The sequence below is a fragment of the Suricata suricatta genome, chromosome 4, assembly GCF_006229205.1.
Source record: "Suricata suricatta isolate VVHF042 chromosome 4, meerkat_22Aug2017_6uvM2_HiC, whole genome shotgun sequence".
Lineage (NCBI taxonomy): Eukaryota > Metazoa > Chordata > Mammalia > Carnivora > Herpestidae > Suricata > Suricata suricatta.
The window spans coordinates 93,484,719-93,507,126 of NC_043703.1; the positions used below are offsets into that span (position 1 = coordinate 93,484,719).

The following is a 22,408-nucleotide window of genomic DNA, read 5'->3' on the forward strand; positions in this document are numbered from 1 at the left end:
TTTTTTTAAATAGTTTATTGTCAAATTGGTTTACATACAACACCCAGTGCTCTTCCCCATAAGTGAATTCTATTGTTTTTAATTTCTTTCTTTAAGCAAACACTTTTCAAAATGTGGTGCCTGTCTGGCTCTGTCAGTAGAGCACGCAGCTCTTGATCTCGGGGTCGTGAGTTTGAGCCCCACTTTGGGGGTAGAGTTTGCTTAAAAAAAACAAAAGGCACAGCTATTTTAGACAACTCTAGAGGGCAGTGCACCTGAGCTCCCTGCTGATGGCCAAGGCCTTATCGCACTCCGCTTCTCCCGCTGTCCCATCCTTCCTCCCTTTTCCCTTCACAGGGATGGACTCCCTGAGGGTATCTTGCACCCCAGGTCCTTCAGCATCTGATTCTGGAGAATCTAACCTGTGACAACCTCTCATCCAGAGCTGAATGTGTGAGTGTGTGTGTGTGTTTATGTATATATGTATATATGTTTATGTATACATATGTTGATTAATTACTTTCCTCCAATCAATAGTACACTCACCATCCACCAATTATCAGCAAATTGTGTTTTCAACCTGTTGGCTTATTTATTCTAAATATAGCCATTATTTTCCTCAAACAAAAGTGTTTGTTGCCAAAAAGAGTGATATAATAGCAAAGTTATTTTTCCCATTCATCTCAATGTAATTTTTGACCACTTCTGAGGTACTAAGATCCTCAATGTGCGTCACTTGTTTAGAACAGTAGGGCAGGACATGAACAGATGCAGTCACCTGACTTACTGATATTGTGGGCACTAGCTGCCACGTGCATGTGACACAACTATGAACATTGGCACCAGGCTTTCAAAACCCGACTGGGAGGTGGGTCGCTGCTTGCCTAAAACAGGACCCATAATTCGGCGCCTGGTTGTCTCAGTTGGTGGAGCATGCGACACTTGATTTCAGCTCAGGTCATGATCCCAGGGTCCTGGGATCAAGCTCAGCATTGGGCTCCATTCTGAGTGTGGAGCCTGGTTAAGATTCTGTCTCTCTTTCCATCTCTCTGCCCCTCTCCCTCACTTAGGCTCTCTCTCTCTCTCTCAAATTAAAGAAAAAAAAAACAGTACCCATAGGATTGATACTCAGCTTCAGATCTCTGTACCCAGCATCATTATTTTGACTTTAGTAGTGTTAACCGTAAATATGAGTAATTCTTGGGAAGGATGGAAAATATTCCATTTGAAATTTCAAAAATATGGTATCTGGAAGGTTGAAAGCCACTTTCTCAACAGACACACTCTGTCCTTTCGTATCATATGCAGAGGACCTCGTCAGATTGCACTGGATCTGTTTGCAGGAAATTGGGCAAGGACAAGCCTTTTCTGAAAGACCCTCCATCAAACCAGGAGTTTGGATGAGAGCATCCTAAGCTCCCTTCTTTAACATCCCAGGTCCCAGGGTCTGTGCTGTGTTGCCACATCGGTTATCTTGGGTCCTGAGAAGTAGATCAAAATGGTGATTTTTACACTTTATTGTAGGCAAGGCATTTTATATAAAACAAGCAAATATGACATCCTTAAAGTTCATCACGAGAAATGAGCATACCTTTCATGGAGACTCAGATTGGGTACAGCCCTGGTCTTGACTGTAAGGCAGGCAGAGGCCATGGCCGATGTTCTTCCCACCTGTCCTGCTTTTGCCATGGCCTGGTTACTCAGGCCTGCCTTTCCCCCAGCCTGCCCCTCTCAACTCAGTTCCGGGTGTCACTTCCACAGATCACTGCTCCACTGACTCCCCAGGGCCACAAAATGCAATCCAGATCCTTAGACTGACACACAAGGGCTTCCGTGGTCTGACCAGTGACCACCTTCCCACGCCCCCTCTGGCCACTGTCCCACCCACATGCTCTGCTCCCCAGCCACACTGGGATTCTCACGGCCCTGAACACCCACTCACCCCCTCAGCTCTGCCTCTGCACCTGCTGTTCTTTGGCCTTACACCTGCCCCCTCTCCACTCACCCCCATCTGTCTTGCAAAGTACTGTTCAACCCCAGGCCTCATTACTCCTCTGTTGTTTTCTCTGACGCCTCTCACCCCTTCTGGGCTCCCTTTGTATTCTGTTTATTCCTCCATCATGACAGATTTTTGCACTCTAGCCCTTTGATTTTTCATTCCTGACACTTGGGCTGCTTGGGAATGCCTGAATTGCAAGAACAGTATCAGGTTCACCTTTTTGTCACCAGCCCCATCTCAGGGACTGACGCATGGTGTGCCTGAGCAAGTGTTGCACGTAGAAGGTTGAATAAATGGCTTCCCTGCCCCCACCCAATGCGCACTCACCGACCCTACTGAAAGAACTTGTTCTTGTTCTATTTTGTTTACTTATTTTGATGTCTGTCCTTCTGGCCATAGCATCTCCAACAAATGGGACAAGTCTGAAGAGTGATTTCTAGACAAATCATATGCCAACCACAATACTCCGCATCTGTAGGCAAGTAGTACAGTCTCACTGAATTAAGAAAGAGAGCCCCTGTTAACAGGCAACACTCTGCCTTCCTTTTCTAACCCATTAGCAGCAATTTCAGGAGAGTGAGAAGAGATATGGGGAAGGGAGAAGTTCTTCTTTCAATGTCCTCAAGGCATGGCTTGTGGAGGGGAGGGGGCAGTCTAAATGTTGGTAGCCCTGACTCCTGCCTAATTCCTAGGTTGAAATCTACCAGGCAAAGGTGATGGTATTCAGAGGCGGGGCGGACCGTTAGGAGGTGCTCAAGGCATGAGAATGGAACCCTCCTAAACAGGATCAGTGCCTTATAAAAGAGGCTCCAGAGAGCCCCCTAGCATCTTCCACCATGTGGGGGTACAACAAGAAGTCTGCGACCTGAAAGAGTGCCTTCACCCAGCCATGCTGGTGCCCTGGTCTGACTTCCATGTCTGCTGCTCATCTTTCATCCAGCCTGTGGTATCTTGTTAGAGCAGCCTGAACTGACCAAGACGGCGGGAGGCGGGGCGCATCTGCACATAGACCTGGTTAAGTATGACTCCCAAAGGGTAAAAAAGGGATGACTTCAGCTCTTCTCCCAACTAAACATGTTTGAGGGCACCCATATGGTACACTAAAGGGGTAAACCCTGGGAACCTGGGGTCGAGGGCTGATATGAGCTGAAATGGGAAGAGTGTCCTTTGTCTGCAGGTTGCACAGACCTGATTGATGTTTGATTGTGGACTAGGGGGGTTGCCGGGGGGCGGGGGTCCAAGGGGACGCCTTCCACTGGGACTAGGAAACAGAAGCGCTGTAGGAAGATGCCTCTGACGAGCTCATCCAGCACAAATGCACAAATGTATTTGCCACTGGACTGCAATTTTTAAATTCATACCACAAATGCCAGTTATTGGAAACATCATGGGAAAAATTGCCTGCTGCGGCAGAAAAAGGAGCTTTGTGCAGCTCCTGAGGGAGACCGTGTGCTTGTGTGTGAGCCCCTGCTGCCCCCTCCACTCAGTACTTAGCATCTTTGTTTCCCGAGGCCCTTTGCTAACTCTCTGCCTACTGGGTTTCCGCTACGATGGGAGCTTCCCGAGAGCAAGGTCTTTACTATCGCTTTCATCTCTGGTGCTGGGCACATAGTACCGCTCAGTAGATGAGCATCTAGTTAGATTGGAAGACGTTATCATTGCGGAAGCTGAATTGCCACCATGCGGCAGCATGGAGAGTCCGGCAATGGCTGCACCGGATCCCCATGTTCTCTCTTCACAGCCCCCTCAGGACCCTGTTCGGGGAGTGCTCTCATCCCAGTTTGCAGATGTGCACACTGAAGCCTGGAGGAGTTAATCAGCTAGTCTGAGGTCACAACACTTTAGGAATTAGTGAAGCTAAAACTTAAATTCAAGAATTTGCACTTCTGGTATTGCCTGAGAAAGACCCTACCAGACTAACCCTCCTACCAATGGTAACTATAAACTGTGGACAGAATACTCACAGTTCTACACTAAAGTAAAACACAGCTATCTGAAGGCCCTGGTGAGTGAACAGAAGCAGGCAGGTTGTGGTGAGGAGGCCATACTTGTGGGGAGGGAGTCCTATGGCATGAGTGTCCATTTCCACAACTTCTAGATGAGGGCTAGACAGGCAGTGGGCTGTATGGGATGGCAGGGCTGCTGGTAAGAGGACCGCTGTCTTTGAGGAGGCCCAGAAGACTGGGCACAGGAGAGCCACACATGCTGGAGGAGAGTCCCCAAATCCTGCCTACCTACATCTCTAAAGACCCCGGGAACACACATGTGTGGAACGAACTCACAACAGCCCTGCTGAGGACAGAATTGAGATTAGAAGTGTCAGCCAAGAAAGAATTGGTTGTAGTTTGAGTTCAACAAAGATACGTGCCTGCTTTAAAAGAGAAAAAGAAGGGTTGCCTGGGTGGCTGGGTTGGTTAAGCATCTGACTTCAGCTCAGGTCAGGTTCCTGAGTTCAAGCCTTACGTCGGGTTCTGTGCCAACAGCTCAGAGCCTGGAGCCTGCATCAGATTCTGTGTCTCCCTCCCCTGCTCATGTTCTCTCTCTCATTCTCTCTCTCTCTCTCTCTCTCTCTCTCTCTCTCTCTCTCTCTCTCTCTTTCTCTCTCAAATATAAAAAAAATTAAGAAAAACATTTTTACACAAAAGGAAAGAAGAAGGGTGCTTGGGTAGCTCAGTCGGTTAAGTGTCTGACTTTGAGGTCATGATCTCATGGTTCGTGAGTTCAAACCTGACATTGGGCTCTACACTGATGGTATGGAACCTGCTTGGGATTCTCTCTTTCCCTCTCTTTCTGCCCCTCACCCACTGATGCACGTACACATGCTCTCTCTCAAAATAAATAAACTTAAAAAATAATTTTAAAAAAATTTTTAAAGAAAAAGAAGAAAGGAAGAAAGAAATTTTTAAAAAGAAAGAAAAAGAAAAGAAACAAAATTCATCAAGATAAAATAATATAATCCATAATCCAGAGTCTTCTGATTTTAACCTTCATAACATCCAGGGGGGTAGAATCTCAAAGTACCCAACATACAAAGAACCAAGAATATGAAACACATTCTTGAGAAAAGAATATTAATGGGGAAAAAACCCTGAGTGGAACTGGAAGTGGAATTAGTAGACTACAACTTTAAAGCAATTATCACCATAACTATTCTCAACGAGGTGAAAGAAAATATGCTCACAATGAAACAGGATAGGAAATTTCAGCAGAAGAACAGAAACAAAATAGATCCTCCTTTATCTACTGGACTTAGAAAATCTACTGGATAAATTTAACAGCAGAATGGACACAGAGGAACAAATAAGTGAACCTGAAGATAGATCAATAGAAATTATCCAATATGGAATACACAGATTTTTTTTTAAAGATTGAAAACATAAATGGAGCCTCAGAGATCTCTGATGGCATCAGTCTAAAATATGTGTCATTGAAATTGCAAAAGGAGAGGAAAGAGAAAACAAGGCAGGAAAAAATGCTTGAAGAAATAATGAGTAGAAATTTCCCAAGTTTGATGAAAATATAAATTCATAGATTTCAGACAATTCCAAGTATATTAGAGTCAAACTATCAGGAGCCAAATATAAAGGACAAATCTTGCAGAGGTAGCAAGAAAAGAACAACATTTTACATCCAAGGAACAAAACATCAATAAAGAGCTAACTTCTTGTTAGATACTGTCAAGGTCAACAGAGAGTGGAACAATATTGTCGAAACGCTAAAGGAAATCTGTCGGCCCCACATTTTTTAGTGGGCAAAATATCCTTCGTGAATGCAGGCAATATACGGACATTTTCTGATGAAAGAAAACTAAGAGATTTTGACACCAGCACAAAGAAATGCTAAAGGCAGTTTTTTTCAGACAGAAGGAAATGATATCCGAATGCAACTCAAATCACCAGAAAGGAATGGAGCAGAAAGAGTGGCTAGGCGGCCTTAGAACCTGTTTCCTCTGGGGCCCAAACTGGCCTCAGAAGTCAGAGACAAGACTGCCAGGTTTCCATTCAGCCAACGTTAAAACTCTGTTAAAACCTAATGCCACTTACAGCAGAATAAAAAACATCAGGTATTTAGGAATGAATCTGACCAAAAATACTCAAGAAAAACTGAAAACTACTGAACACTGCTAAGGAGAAAAAAAAAAGAGAGAGGAGCAGATGAGGCCATTGGAGCAAGTTTGGTGCACTCCCTCCACAGGGCTGCATGGGCTCTGTGCTCCAGGTTCAAGGTTGGGGGGGGGGGCGGGGAGAAAATATTGGCCCTTCTGGCTGCTCTCGAGCTCTTGAATTTATGTTACACATCCAGCCACTGCTCCCACTGCTCTCTTGCTATGTTCATATTCTAAATTTCTAGCCAGTTAGCCCACCCCTGAAATAACCATAACCACAGCCATGATCGTAAGTTACTGCACACAGGAGCTAACAGGGCCAGTGGCTTTTGCCCAATGAGTTGGTGGGAGGCAGTTTGCACGAAGTGAGCCGGGAGGCATCTTGTTTGGTGTCTAATACAGCAAGAAGACAACAAAGAGATTCCACTCGAATTTGTGCAGGCAAATGCAGTGGGTAATAAAATATGTCCTCCAGGTTAAATGTCGTTTCGGTAGGTGCTATCATTACATTTTTTAGTGCCTGGCGATTTGTATAGCTCTTTCATTTTACGATGACACAATAGTCTCGTGCAGCGAGCAAGGCAAGGGATGGTTGTATTCCCATCTCTGAGATGATGGCTAATGTGCCCAGCTACAAGTGACAGCACCCTACAAGGGTGGGTGGGGGGCTCCCAGAGCCTGGCAGCTTCACTCACTCCTGCAGCATGCTGCAAGGGGGGCGGGGGCAAGGGTCTGCAGGCCCCTGAGAGTATGGCCCCTCGTCTGGGGCCAGTCCGAACTATTAAAACAAAGAACAGTGCTGTCCCCCTGGGGGCAGAGATCAAGTGCCTGGATGCAGCCATCTGAGGCCCGAGGCAGTCCTGCCCACCCTCAGCACCCCCCCCAGCTGGCTGCATTTCTAGTGGCAAGCTCTCTTTACCAAGCCAGTTCCCAAATCCGAGTTCTATCGAGGACAATCACAGCATCTGGCCTTGCTGAGGCAGGACAACCTGATGACACTGGGCAGAGTTCAGGATCAAGTGTGACAGGTCTCAAGGTGATATGAACCTCTTGAAGCTCAAACAAGTGGCCAACTCTTTGTACGTTTTGTGTTTTTCTAACCTGCTACAGCTTCCAAATATGTGATTTAGGATGTTGAAAACACTTGTTATTCCTGTGTTAATATGATGAAGCAATAATAAAGTGTGGTCACTTGGAGGCTGGGTGAGCAAGGCTGGGCTTCCTGCTCGCCCCACTCCGGGTAAGGTAGGCTGCTCTAGGGCCATGGCAGCGCCGGCTCTGGCCAGAATTCTGTGACACTTCCAGTTCTGATCTGATGCCCTGGTTCAGAGCCTGTAGACTGTTGCTTCCCGGGGGTGGTCCCAGGCCAGGGAGCAGCTCCAAGCCATCCTGGCAGGTCTGTCTGTGGGGCTGGAAACAGGGGCCCTGCCCTAGCTCCGTTGACTCCAAGTCCTTCCGGGCCTGACCCTGCTGCTCAGCCTTCACATGGAGCAGGCCTGGCGCCATGAATAAGAGAACTTAGAGTCCTGGAGGTGGCTGAGGACTCCTGATTGGGAATGGGGAGGTTGGTCAATGCTCTTTCTACTTGAACACCTGCTAGTTTGTTATGTCCAACACTTGCAGAAAATTGGAACCTGTCTTGACCAGCATTTCACTCTACCCTCCTGTCCCTTCCCAGGAAGGGTGAGGATTTACCAGAGCAAATTATAAACTCCTCTGCTGGAATCAGACAAAAAGGGGGATCTTTAATAAGAGAGTCAGTTATGAATGCTATGCTGTTATGCCTAGCTCTCCCAAGAGGGCAATGAGAACTAATGTTCTGTTAGCTCCTTTTTGGGCCTTCAAGGTCTGAGTCTGACTATTTTCACATGGAAACTTTTTTTCTGTGGATTCTATTATATTTCAGTTGCCATGGAATTAACCCCAAGTTTAAAGATGACATTTCTCCTCTCTTTGGAGAGTATTGTGAAAAGGCCATCTCTGAATCCTCAAAAGAATGGCTTTTTGTCTTCTCTCTTCCCACTGAGGAAAAGGATGTCAGGTAAAGGATGTGTCCTCACTGTCACAAGGATGTGAGAGGCCAATCTCGTTCACTCTTCTTTAGGCCACTCCCACGAGAAACTGCCCCTCCTCCCACCTCAGGTGCAACTACCCACCAGTGTGGCCCTCTGACCTGAAGTTACCTGTCCTGAGCTGTGGCCTGGTGAAAAAGATGTTCTAGGCTACTAAGATGCCTCTTTCAGGTTGTAAGCATGGGTAACTGAAAGTCTACTGACATTTGGAAATTGGAGCCAAAGCAGAAGGTTGTGATGCAGCAAGAGAGAAGCAGGTGCTCACCATGGTAGTCACATGTGGGCTGAGGGCCTGAAGGGGCCAGGGACAGAGACATGTTACCATTGGGCAACAGCTAGAGGCCCAATTTCTAGAAAGATGGGCAGTATGGCCTTAGCTCAAGATCGATTTCCCATCTCAGATCCCAGCTCCCAGGAGAGCCAGTTGAGTCAAGGCTCCTGTTTTAGTGATCACCCTCCCTTCAGCACAGATCCTTGCACTGAACCTCCCTCCCTGAGCCGCCTGGAGAAGGAGGGGGTCTGTTTCTGAAACCCATTTGCTCATCAGGAGAAAGAGTTTAGATCATTTACATTTAATGTAATTATTGATAGAGTCAGGTTTATATCTACCACCTTGCTACTTATTTTCTATTTGTCCCATCTGTTCCTTGTTCCCTTTTATTCTTTTTGTCTTCTTTTGCATTGATTGTGCATTTTTTCGTATTCCATTTTCTCTCCACCATTGATGTGCTAAACTGCATCACCTTGTTTTATTTTTTTAGCAATTTCTGTGGGGTTTAAAATAAAATTAATATCTCACAACCTATCTTCACATATTATTATATGTGACTATAATAAAATTAATATCTCACAACCTATCTTCACATATTATTATATGTGACTATAATACCAGAACATACCAGCCTTCCATGTTGCCATTCTCTCCTTCTGTACTTTGTGCCATTGTTGTTATATATTTTGCTGCTGTATGTGTTATTAACACTATAAGGTATCCTTTTCCTTTAAATCATTTCTTTTTGCAAAATTTTTAAATGAGAAAAAATGTCTTTCGCTTTTTTCCACATATTTACCATTTCCTGGTCTCTCCAGTTCTTTGTGTTGATCCAAGTTTCCATCTGGCACCAGTTTCCTATGGCCTGGAGAACTATAATATTTTTTAAGTTCAAGCCCACTGGCAACAAATGCCCTCATCTTTTTGTCTGTCTGAAAAAGTCATCATTTCACCTTCAGTTTTGAATTATATTATTGCTAGATTTTAAATTCTGGGTTGACATTTTTTTTTCTTTCCACACTTTAAGATGCATTCTACTGTCCTCTGGAGTGCATAGTTTCTAATAATAAGTCTGTGATGAATTTTCTCTGTTCCTTTGCACAAAATGTGTCTTTTTTCTCTGGGTGCTTGAAAGATGTTCTCTTTGTCACTGATTTTCAGAAACTTAATCATATTGCATAAGACATTTGGATTTGTACAGTTATGGTTCTCACCAAATTTGGAGGAAAAGTTTAACCATAATTTCTTCATTTTTTTTTGTTTCCTCTTGTCTTGTATCTTTCTAGAATTCCAATTTCATGGGCACAGAACTGCTTGGTATTATTGCACAGGTCCCTGAGGCTATACTGTACACTTAAAGTGTAGGTATTTTCTTACATGTGAATTAAAACTAAATATGATTGACTTAAATAAATAATCTCATACCATCCAAACCCCCCAGCACCATTCATGACACATGATCAGCGCTTCATACACATTATTTGTCATCTCCCCAGTCCCACCTCTTTGATCCCTTTCTGTGCTTCTGCTTTAAGCCCTTCTGTGCTTCTGCCATTTTACACACTCAGCCTTTTGCACTTTTCACACCTTTCTCCATTTCCAAATTCCTCCTGCCCTTCAAGGCATAGCTTAAATCCCTCCACCCGAATGCCTCCCATGTTATTCTAGGTCATAGTTTAGAACTCATAGAGCACTAGCTTTAAGTGCTCCCCCAGGAGCAGAGTGAAGCGTGGTTGTGTATTGACATGTGCCATTCACAACGTAGAGATGCACCTGTGTCTTGCCTTGCCATTGGTTTTGAATTCCTCAAGGCTGACTACTACTTTTTATCCCCTGTGCCCTTATCATTGCCTGCCTCAACACTGCCAGGAGGTGTTTCCAGTTGTCTGTTACCTGGGATGGAGCCTCCCCGCTTGCTGGATCCCTGCGGGTGTCCCACCCCAGTCAGCATGCCCCTGGGGGCAAAAGGGTGGTCTAGAGAAACTATGTAGTGGTCTAAGTAAAATGGACTCTGGAGTCCAGTCATCCTGCTGTGAATCTCAGCCCTGCCTGCTGCCTACCTGTGTGACTCGGGCCAAGTTACTGAACCAGACTGACCCACATTTTCCTCATTAGTTTTATGGCTGTGTGTGTTGGAGTGAGATAAGAGAGAACCATGTCAGGCACCTTCCTGTTATCTGCCGTCACTGAGAGCTGAGTGGACAGATGCAGGACCAGCCCCCCCACCTGGCTGGGGCTACATGGAGCTGGTACTCATCTGGAGAGTACCTAGACCTGTGTGTTTTTCTGCCAGTCATGAACTCATTTCCCCAGGGAGGAGAGAACCAGGCCACATCTAAGGGCTGTGCATACCTCACAAAAGTTTGCTGTGTTTCTTCAGCCCCATCCACCCCATCCACACATCTGGTTGTACTTACTGATCTAAAAATGTATCCATCCTGCTTGCCATGTTCACATTTCAGAACATGGTGTGGTCCCAGGGGGGAAAATCTCATAAATACCAATCATTAAAAAATAATAATAATAATGCCATGCATTTACATCCTTCCAAAAGATGAAGGTCTAAGGCAAGGAACAGAGCACTCTGCAAGTGGCAGGCACCCAGACAGCTCTCTGCACACCAGACCCTAATGGGGTTGACCCCACCAGGGTCCCTAGGGCTTAGGCCTAGAGGTCCTATGCAAGGAAAACACCTCCAAAGCATGGAGGAGGATTTCCCAGCCAGGGAATCCAGGAAGTAAAAGACTTTTTTAACTGCCTGGTAAAGGTTCAATTCCAAAGATGGGGAGAATAGCAAGGAAAGGCCCAAGTCGGGACACTTGGTTCTGCCTTTAGACATCCTGAGCAACCAAGAGCATGCCACTCAGTGTCTGTGGGCTTCTCTCATTCATCTGTGCTGATTACTTACATCCCCAGGGCAAACGTGATTCCATGAATGTCTCTGAAATGTGTGAGGCAGGGATATTTATCTGTGTTTGTATTTGCCCATCTTCTCAATGCCTACAACTGTGCTTGGCGTGTAGTAGATACTCCACAAGTGTTTTTTTTTTTTAAAGTAGATGAATAATATAAGGTTGAAATCATAAGCCTTTACTTAGATACGAGTTTTGCCCTCAACTACTATGACATCAGGCAAGTAACTGTATCTCTGAGGCTCCAGTTTCCTCATTTGTAGAATGGCCAATGAGGTCTACATATGATTTTCAAGTGGAATGTTTGAAAAGTCCAGAAACAGAATCTGCTATGGAGGAGGTGCTCAAAGCAGTGGTGACTGTGGTTATTGTGGCATCTACCACAATTCTGCTTGTTTTGAAGTCACTATAGGGATTTCCCCTATTATTTTGTTTCTGTCCTCCACCCATCCCACTCCCGCTATGATATGTAGAGCCTGGAGTTTCTTCCTTACTGGGCTGTCTCTGAGGATCAGACCAAAAGCACTGGTTTTTATTATAGTATGAGATTAAATTCAGATATCCTTTGAATTCAAGATATCAAACATTGAGAGAAGCTATAGAAAGAGATGGGAGACCTTTCCCCCAAGAAATTTGTTGGAACACAACAGATGTTTTCATCAGTGACTGTCTCCTGTGTTGACCCATGAGGAGCAATGTGGGACTGTATGACTTTTCACCTGATAGCCTCTATAAGCCATGAACAACAGGTCAAGGACATTGTGATAAGGCCAGTGGGCTCAGCCAGAGATGCGTGTCATCTGCTCCACAGTGACCCTCAGGTCTTTGAGGTTAAAGAGTTGCTAAAATGCATCAGTGCTGCTGGAGGACAGAATGAAAGGCTGTAGAGCCCTGCCTCCTTCCTGACCAGTGCTGATTGCTGGCTCTGAACGAAGGAATAGAGAAGGGCCCCCACCAAACCTGCTTTGCTGTGCGATTCACATGCCCATCAGGAACCTTCTTGTAACCTTTAAAGCCAAGCTAGGTGCCTGGGTGGCTCAGTCGGTTAAGCCTCCGACTTTGGCTCAGGTCAGATCTCACGTTCGTGGGTTCGAGCCCTGCATCAGACTCTGTGCTGACAGCTAGCTCAGAGCCTGGAGCCTGCTTCCAGTTCTGTGTCTCCTCTCTCTGCCCCTCCCCCTCTATGCTCTGTCTCTCTCTGTATCAAAAATAAATAAAACATTAAAAATAAAAGCCAACCTAGGGACACTTTGGAGCCTCACTACGGTTCTAACACAACCTCAGTGGCAGGTCAGGTGGGGCTGTGGGCCTACATTGAGGCCTTCTGTCCTCCTGCCCATTTCACTCTGAGCTCAGTTTGCAGGGAGAAAAGAGGAGTCACACGCTCAGCTCCTCCAGAGGCTTTCCCACCATGGCTGGAGACTGGGGCAGAGTTTTGAAAGAGCTTTGGTAAATGGTGAATAAATGAACGAGGCTGTTATTCTAAGGGGCTCAGGAGGGATTCACCCAACAAAGCTTTATTGATTAATCTACTCTGTTAATGTACTGGGAAGGAAAATATAAAAGTGCTTCAGTCCATGGGAAGCTGAGGAGAGGGACTCCAATATCAGCAATGGGTCAGTGTTATAGTGAAGTGCCAAGAACATAGGGTGAGGAGAAAGTAAACATCTGAGGGTGTGGAAGGGACTGTCATTTGAAGAGCTCCTTGAAGAGGGGCACCTGGGTGGCTCAGTCGGTCAAGTGTCCAACTGTTGACTTTGGCTCAGGTCATCATCTCATGGGTTCATGGGTTTGAGCCATGCATGGGGCTCTGTGCTGGCAGCATGGAGCCTACTTGGGATTCTCTCTCTCTCCTTCTCTCTCTCTGTCAAAATAAATAAATAAACTTAAAAAAAGTTAAGAGATGTTGAAGAAATCATCAGGTGTCACCAGGAATAAAGGCCCATAAGCAGTAGCACCTTGCTGGCAGTTGGCTGAAGGCTGAAGGTTTGGACAAGAGCAGTGAATGGAGCTTTGTGGCCACAGCAAAAGAAAACCAGGGTGATGAGGCTGTAAGGGAGGGATTGGAGACTCAAGAAGGCAGCAGGGCTGATAAGCCAGCTGCCACAGGGAGGCAGGATGGGATGCAAGCATGTGTGGGAGAGAGGAGATTTCAGATCTCCGGTCCCCTGGCCAGGTGCAGGCACAGCAGCACCTGGAACCAATGGGCGAGCAGGATGGAGTGCCTGGGTGGCTCAGTCAGTTAAGCAATGGGCAAGCAGGGAGGCCAGGCCCTCCAGGGAGCTCTGCAGGAATGGCAGAAGTGAGGTATCTGGTCCTTCCCATTCTTGAGGAGCTCCAAAGACAGAGATGGTCAGGAGGGGACCCAAGGTCTTCAGGGTAGGACATGGGAAGGAGGCCCAGACCCAGATTATTCTCCTGCCCCTCAAATATATCAAGCTCTTCATACCTCAGTGATTCTGCACCTGCTTTCCTTCTGTGTACAGGACTGTCCCTGCCTCTCGTCCTCTGGATACCAGCTTCCATGTGCTCCCCTACTCTCCTTGCCCATAGATCCTTCCCACTATTCTTTCTCTATATGGTCCAATTTGTTTATTTTACAGCATTGACCCCACCCACATCATCCTTATTGGATTTTATTCTGTTTCTCTCCACTAAAGCATCAGTTCTATAGAAATAGGGACTTTGTCGCTCGCCCCAAGGTATCTCTGGTGCCTGGTACACAGTGTCCGGTACACAGTAGGTGCTGAATAACTGGCTCATGGTCTGGTTGTGCAGCATGACTTAAGGAGCATTGAATTTAAACATGTAGTTTCCCCCCTAGGTTAAAGTATGGATCAGCAACCTCCCATTGTAGAGATCAAGAAACTAAGGGCTTGGGGCACCAGGTGGCTCAGTTGGTTAAGCGTCTAACTCTTGATTTTGGCACAGTTCACGAGTTCAAGCCTTGCATCAGGCTCTGTGCTGACACGTGGAGCCTGTTTGGGATTCTCTCTCTCCTTCTCTCTCTGCCCCTCCCTCCCTCATGCTGTCTCTGTCTCTCTCTAAAAAGAAGAAAAGAAACTGAGGGCTCATTTTTAATCTTATGGTTCTTAAATTTCACAGGAAGGGACAAGGAGAATCAGCAGCAAAGCCCCAAGGCTGAAATCCTGACCCTGCATCCCCCTCCCCCAACTCAAGTACAGAGCATCATGTCCTAAATCCTGAAGCTTAAATCCAGCCTGGTCAAGGGGCACACAGGCTTGCACATGAGGGTCTCCCATGGGGCCACAGCCGGTGACTGAGAATGGGAAGGAACAGGCTTCAATGGGCAAAAGCAGCCGTCCCCGGACTTAGCACTACATGTATTTTTTCAAATAACAGATTTAAATAAGTAATGCAAACTTTGAAAATCTGTGGTTAAAACTGAAAGGGGAGGGGTGGGAATAAAGAATCTAACAGATGGTGGCCGGGCCTCCCTCGGTGACAGGTGGGACAGAATCGTCTGTGTGAGCACAGCTCTGAAGGGCTTCTCTGTACCGGCCCGTTTGGGGGGGAATGCTGCAGCAGGAGCCCTGCACGCTCCAACTGCATAGTCAGCCTGAGCCAGAGCAGCCCTGGAAAGGGGGCCCTCGGGCTTGGCTGTGCTCACCTATGGCCACAAGTTTGCTCCTCACACAAAGGAGGAAAAGGAGAAAGAAAATCATACATGCCTGGTCAAAAGTGTGGAGATCGGCCAAAGCCCTTGGAAGAGCCAAGTCACCTCTCTCTCTCTCTCTCTCTCTCTCTCTCTCTCACACACACACACACACACACACACACACACACACGCACGCACATCACTTTCTGCACCCCCTCAGCCTTCTGCCTGTCTGCTCTGCCCACACCTGCCCTCTGAGTGCCAGGACTCCTGGGGCCCTGGGGAAATCCTGCTTCGTCCACTCATTGCTTCACATGGCAGAGCCCTGTGCCCGCAGCCAGACCATGTCCACTTGAAGTTGGGAACCAGCGGGTGTTCTCTAGCATCCCCATGGCCATCACAGGCCACCCATGTCTGAGGTGTTCCCATGGGTCAGGACCAGCCATCTTCAACTCCCATGGGTTTGGGGACAGGCCCCGTGGGCAGAGCCACTTACCATCAGTCTTTCGCTTCTCTGTGGTCCCACTTCGAGTTGCAGGCTGGCCTGTGCGAGCGTGGTAGGCTGGCTGCTGGACACTGGGGCTGAATAGGCATGAGTCCCAGCAGGTCTACAAAGCCCAAAAGGATGGTGGGAGCCCCGTTAGGAAACAAATCATAGACTTGGGGATGCCAGCCATTCCCCGAGCACCTGTGGGGCTAAACCCCATCTGTGCAGAATCATATTAAGCCCTCACAACTACCCTATGAGGGGCGCTGCCTCCATTGCCATCACCACCACTATCATCATCATGATCATCGTCATCATCTATCTTCATTTAATATATGAGAAACCAGAGACACCAAAAGGATGAGGAATGTGCCCAAGGCCACAGGGGTAGCAGTGATGAGCCTAGATGCAGTACCCCTCCCCACTTTCTGCTCTGACCCCCTCGGGGTGCAGGGCCATGGTGGTATTGCATGGCCCACCCTGACCTTACCTGTCCTCAGCTTTGTGCAGGCTCAGGTGGGTGGCATTGCTCTGGCTCAAGTCCCTGGGCCTCTCTGGTTCCTCATCAGCAATATGGGGTTTGTGATAGAAGCTACCTCACAAGGTAATTTGGAAGATGACGTGTGCTAATATGTGTAAAAGGCTTCGAGGGTACCTGGCAGTGGACACATTCCGGAAATGTGAGACTTTATCACTGTTATTAATAACGTGATGGTTCCAGCTAGAACATTCCAGGTCTCTCTCTGACCTGCGTCTCTTCTCTAGGAGATTCGTGTATGGACTTCCAATATCCACTCTCTTTTTAACTTGTCCCTCCATCTCATCCCTCCACCTTCTTTTCTCTGCCTCCCAGCCCCGACATGCCACTGAATCTATTTAATTCATTCTAATGCTTGGCGCCCCAGATCCCCGAATGTGACAGATTGGGGGTGAGGGTGGAGGCGGAGAATGGAGGAGCTTGTGTAATAGGACATAAATAAGCTTTCACATGCCTCGCCTTTTTTAAATTGCAGATTCCATCCCATTGTGGGGCAATTTTTGCCTCGTCTTCTCTTGAATCTGTGGGAAGATGTTTTATTCACATGTCTCTCTGCAGCACGCAGCACAGTAGGTGCTTAATGTGTGCATTTGGTTCTGTTGGGCCAACATTTATGTCAGGTGCTGTTTGCTCTAAGCCCTCACATGCACTCACTCACGGAATGCGCTGACACCATCTTAAAGTCTCCACACTGGGTAGAGGAAAAGCGCTCAAATACCTAGCTTATGAAGGAAATGTGCTCAGTCCTCTCTTGATGGACACAACATTTTAACCCCCAGCTTGATCTTTGTGGCTCATTATTGTTCCCCATTACTTCTGGCATCACTGCCCTCTAACATTCAGGAAGGGGGTTCAGCACAAACTTTCAAGTTGGTGAATGGCAGGTAGCAGGTGACAGTGACAAAGCGTGGCACACACGTATAGGGACTAAGATGTTTCATTTGAGCAGCAAGAAGAAATCCTTGCAAAGTGTCTAAAAGCATTCCCTAACCACTGGAAACGTGTGTCCTGGGTTACCTCCCCAAGTAGTCCTCCTCCTCTGTGAAGGAGCAAATCATGGAGGCTTAACACATCACGCCATGTCATGGTCCAACAAGCCAGGGTTCAAATCCTTGTCTCAGCATTTATTGAGCAAACTCCTTACATTCTGCGACACAGCTTCCCCACTGACAAAGCAGGGCTAGAATCCTACCAACCGGGCTGTGAGGAGACCGCCTGGTTCAATGGTGTGGCAGCGGGTGCCTTCCACACTCTCACTGCCCACTGAACACAGGCCACTAAGGAAAAAAATTTTTGAGGGAGAGAAAAGAGGAAAAAGAAAGGGAGAAAGGATGCTTTTGGAGTATGTCAGGGCCTGAGTGGGACAGGGTGGTGGGCGGAGGCTGGGAAGGGAGGGAGCCATTTACCGGCACAGTCAACAAACAAGGATTGAGAATATAAAGCAAGGCATTGTGCTAAGTGCTGAGGAAGTAAAAAGGAATTTTTATTTATAAGTTATACCCCCTCAACTTCCAAAGAGAATTTGAAGGTGACTCACAATGAAAACCACACATGCAGCAAGATCACTAAAATAGAAAATAAAACCCATGGAAATGAAGAAAAGAAACCAATGTTATCACCATGTGCCAAGTTCTTGAGTGCATTCTGTCGTTTAATCCAACAACCCCATTTTACAGATAAGAAAATCAAGAACAAAGAGGAGTCCAGGGCAAGTGTGGGGACAACAGGCATGGCGTCTAGGGTCCATGATACTTTCAGGAGCCCATGAAAGTGTCTTAAAATTTCTTATAAAATAAGAAGAAGAAGAAGAAGAAGAAGAAGAAGAAGAAGAAGAAGAAGAAGAAGGAGAAGGAGAAGGAAGAGAAGAAGGAGACGAAGGAGGAGGGAGAGGGGAAAAGAAGAGGAGGAAGAAACCTTAGGTTGAAGAAATGTTTTAATAATAATATTAATATTTCTTTATATCAATATAATTATAAAACATAATGTTTACTTTTTTAATGGAGGAAGGAGCCCATAAATGTAAAAGTGCCTAGACTCCCCCAGAGTAATGCAGGCCTGTGCAGCAAACTCCAGTCCGCCTACCTCCAAACCTGTGCTCTTTCCATGCCTAAGTGAGAATATTTGCTGTCTTTAAGTATAACATGCAACTCAGCTCTAAGACTAAAAGAGACCACGAGGAGATAAATAATTCTGTTTCATAAATGAGATGTGTACTGAGGCACATGTACTCACTTTACAATGTGATTATAGGGAAGGGCGGAAATGTAGTTTCCTCATTTGCTTTATAACTAATCTATTCTCTTATCAGTTCTGCTAGGAATCTAGCACAGAGTTGGGAGTGGAGGGATAGAAACTAAATTTTGCCTAAATTGATAATCCAATCTGATTCAGTAACTAAAGTTGTCTTTTTTTTAAGTAATTTGGATGACTCGGGTGAATTTCAACCTTTGGGAATCTGCTTTCTCTCCTTACTAAACCTAATGTGATGAATGGTTCTGACCAAGATCCTCATGGCAACCAGGAGAGGGTCCTTGAGTTCCTGTGACATCTCCTGGATCCTCACTCCTCTCCTTCAGGAGAGACTAGACTAAGCTGCTTCCTGAACTGATGACCGCCACAGTAGGATGGGTCCCATCTGGTTTTCTGGGGTGTTATGCTAGGATGTAACTAACACTAGAGCCATGGTCTCTGCCAGTTGCCCAAGTAACCTCTTGGTCCTGTCACCAGGCCTGTCCTCTGCCACTCTGTTAGCTGTCTCAGCATCCACCCTGGTGCTGTCTCAGGCTTCCCTACCTACCACTTCCTGCAGCATCTCCCATGCTACCCTGTGGGTGCTTCTCCTGGACTTGTGGCCTTCCCCACATGTAAGGGCCCCCCTGGTCCAGACACTAACTGTCTCCTTCATACTTTTCAGGTTGTGTGTGGGGAAGGTGGTAGAGGCAAGAAAGGCAGTGGCAGAGAAAATCTTGCAGCCTGATCTACCTATTCCCTCGCTGTCCTTTTCTCCTTCTCACAGTCTATCAGAATAGAAGGAACAGGCATTCCGCTCTTCATTTTCTCAGAACTAGTCAGGTGGACCTAACTCTTGCTGTTTTAAAGGAGAGTTAAAGGAATGTAGAAAGCCTTTTCTCTTACCGATGACTACATTCCATCTAAGAATCTTGCTACAGATGCAGACAAAAATCTAATCTGAATAAATTGAGCTAGTATTTTATGTGCCTCCCTCTCACTGCCTGCCCCAAACATTGCTTCAGTGGACAAGAAACCCCAGAATAACAAGACTTACAGGTTATGAAAATTCATCTAAAAGTGTTATCCCCATTGCAGAAACATAATAGTTCAACAAGAGAAACCAACTTTGCTGATATTAAATTTCACAAGAAATGTACAGTTGACTCTTGAGCAACAGGGGTTTGAACTGCAGAGGTCCTAAGGACTTTTTACAGTATAATACTGTAAATGTATTTTCTTTCATGATTTTCTTAATACCATTTTCTTTTCTCTAGCTTATTTTATTTCCAGAATACAGTACATATTACATTTAACATACAAAATGTGTATTAGTTGTCTGTTTGTGTTATCAGTAAGGCTTACAGTCAATGGTTGGTTACTAGTAGTTAACTTTGGGGTAGTCAAAGTTGTTTGTGAATTTTTGACTGCATGGGGAATTGGCACCCCTAACCCCTACATTGTTCAAAGGTCAACTATATTCTATGCCTCCTTTCTATACAAAGAAGATTGGACAACATAGTGAACACTAGTCTTAAGGCTGATTCTACAAACCTTCTTCCAATAGCTGTTTGTTTTATCACCTTCATAAAAGTAGACTAGACTATTAGGCACTTCTGGTGAAAGAGGGATAATCAGGTGAGTCCAGTTCTGCTGTCTCTGGTGTCAGGATGTAGTTTAGACACCCCAGAGAAGATAGCGCAATGTAGCACGACTGGTTTTTCAGACAGGGTTTAGACTGGGGAGCAAAGTCACTCTCCTCCTCACCCTCCTTGAAGGACATCAGGGAGAGTTTTAAAAAAGGAAGGAAGATCAGCACAGCCATCATAGTTTTTTTTGAATATTAGTCATGATTCAAAATGTGAACCAGAAATGGTTTGAGAGTTTGGGGAGGAACTGACTTTTGAGAGGAAATGACTCAACGAGTGTGAAATGTTGGAGAATAAGAGATCAAACTCTAGGATCTACTAGACTCAAGCTGGACATATGCAACTATTAAAGGCCGGATAAAAATTATGACTTTTACTCTGGACCAGGAGAAAGACGCCAGAAGGCTGAGGAGCTGTCTTATCCGGAAAGAATATGATCATAAGGAGACTCAAGATCTCATCATTCAATCAGTCACTCAAGAGCTCATCTTGCCCAACCACTGCCTTTGAGATGGCAAACAAGACAAGGATGTCACTATCACTATTTCTATCAATATTGTACTGATGTCCTTCCCATTCAAATAAAGAAAAAAAAACAACAATGTAAGGGCTAAGAAAGAAATAAAACTTTAAGAGTATACAAATAATAATATGTGAATAAAGATCCAAGAGTCTACTTATATTATTAGACCTAGTAAGAAAGTTTTGCAAGATTGCTGAGTATAAAATTAAAATACCAAAAATGAGGGTTTTTTCAATCTATGAAAATACGTGAGAAAATGAAATTTTTAAAAAGTGATCATTTACATTTGCAACAAAAATGTATTTACGAATGAGTCTAACAAAATGTATGTTATACTTCTTTTTAGAAAATGATGAATTAAGCAGAAATTTCATTTCCAAGCTCATTAAAGATTACTACAAACACAAAGTATCCTTTAAAAAGTGTATCAAATTGAGGTGCCTGGGTGCCTCAGTCAGTCAAGTGTCTGATTTCCGCTCATGTCATGAGCTCATGGTCAGTGGGTTCAAGCCTTGTGTCAGGTTCTGTGCTGACAATTCAGAGCCTGGAGCCTGCTTCAGATTCTGTGTCTTCCTCTCTCTCTGCTCCTCCCCTGGTCATGCTCTGTCTCTCCCTCTCTTATCAAAAATAAATGAAAACATTAAAAAAATTTTTAAGTATCCCGAATTAAATCAAAGGCACATCATCAAAGTAAAACATGTATGACATTAAGAATTCATTTAGGTTGTAGTATTTTCTGGTATCTTGTTCTTAATCATTTGCAATGTTCAGAAGATCACATTTAAACATTTTTAATTTTTTTTTAAATTTATATTTGAGAGAAAGAGAGACAAAGCATGAGTGAGGGAGGGCAGAGAGAGGGGGACACAAAATCCGAAACAGGCTCCAGGCTCTGAGCTGACAGCACAGGGCCCGAGGCGGGGCTTGAAATCACAGACCATAAAATCATGACCTGAGCCAAAGTCGGATGCTTAACCAATTGAGCCACCCAAGCACCCCTTAAACATTTTTTAAGACATGCGATGATATATTTTTAAAACAAAAAATTTTTAACATTTATTCATTTATGAGAGACAGAGCATGAGCAGAGGAGGGGCAGAGAGAGAGAGGGAGACACAGAATCGGAAGCAGGCTCCAGGCTCTGAGCTGTCAGTACAGAGCAGACACATAGGGCTTAAACTCAGGAACCGTGAGATCGTGACCTGAGCAGAAGTTGGACCCTCAACCAACTGAGCCACCCAGGTGCCCTTGTACTTTTTCCTTTTTAAGTACAACCACAGCTGTATAGTAGAGGAACTTAAGACAAAGACCAAATCTTTCCAAATAAGTTTGCTAAGAAACAGCTCCCATGTTTAGTGTTACAAATAAAACAATCTTCTCATTTAAAAAAATCAAGACATCATTTGATTCATAAAGCTTCTTCCCCTCGGTTTTTTTTAATAATAGTTTCTTGTCAAATTGGTTTCCATAACACCCAGTGCTTCTCCCCACAAGTGCCCCCCACCATGACCATCACTCCCTCGCTCCTCCTCCCCTTTCAGTCCATGGTTCATTTTCAATATTCAGCGGTCTCCCTTGATCTGTGTCCCTCACTCTTCCCCGCTCTCTTTCCCCCTTCCTCTCCCCATGGTCCTCTGTCAGGTCTCTCCTGTTAGACCTATGAATGCAAACATATGGTATCTATCCTTCTCTGCCTGACTTATTTCGCTTAGCATGACACCCTTGAGATCCATCCACTTTCCTACAAATGGCCATATTTCATTCTTCCTCATTGCCATATAGTACTCCATTGTATATATACACCACATCTTCTTGATCCATTCATCAGTTGATGGACATTTAGGCTCTTTCCATGATTTGGCTATTGTAGAAAGTGCTGCTATGAACATTGGGGTACATGTGCTCCTATGCATCAGCACTTCTGTATCCCCTGGGTAAATCCCTAGCAGTGATATTGCTGGGTCATAGGGGAGTTCTATCAATAGTTTTTTGAGGAGTCTCCACACTGTTTTCCAGAGCGGCTGC

At 45.4% G+C, this 22,408-nt stretch overlaps 1 long non-coding RNA gene across 1 annotated transcript in view; it reads right to left on the reverse strand.

Annotated features, from left to right (window-relative positions):
- Positions 1-13,164: 13,164 nt before the first annotated feature.
- Positions 13,165-22,408, reverse strand: part of LOC115289789 — a 45,310-nt gene continuing 36,066 nt past the window's right edge. Inside the window, exons 4-5 of the long non-coding RNA XR_003907806.1 lie at positions 15,454-15,565; positions 13,165-13,202 (exon numbers count right to left, since the gene is read on the reverse strand). This is a non-coding gene — a long non-coding RNA (uncharacterized LOC115289789). The remainder of the gene's footprint in view (positions 13,203-15,453; positions 15,566-22,408) is intronic.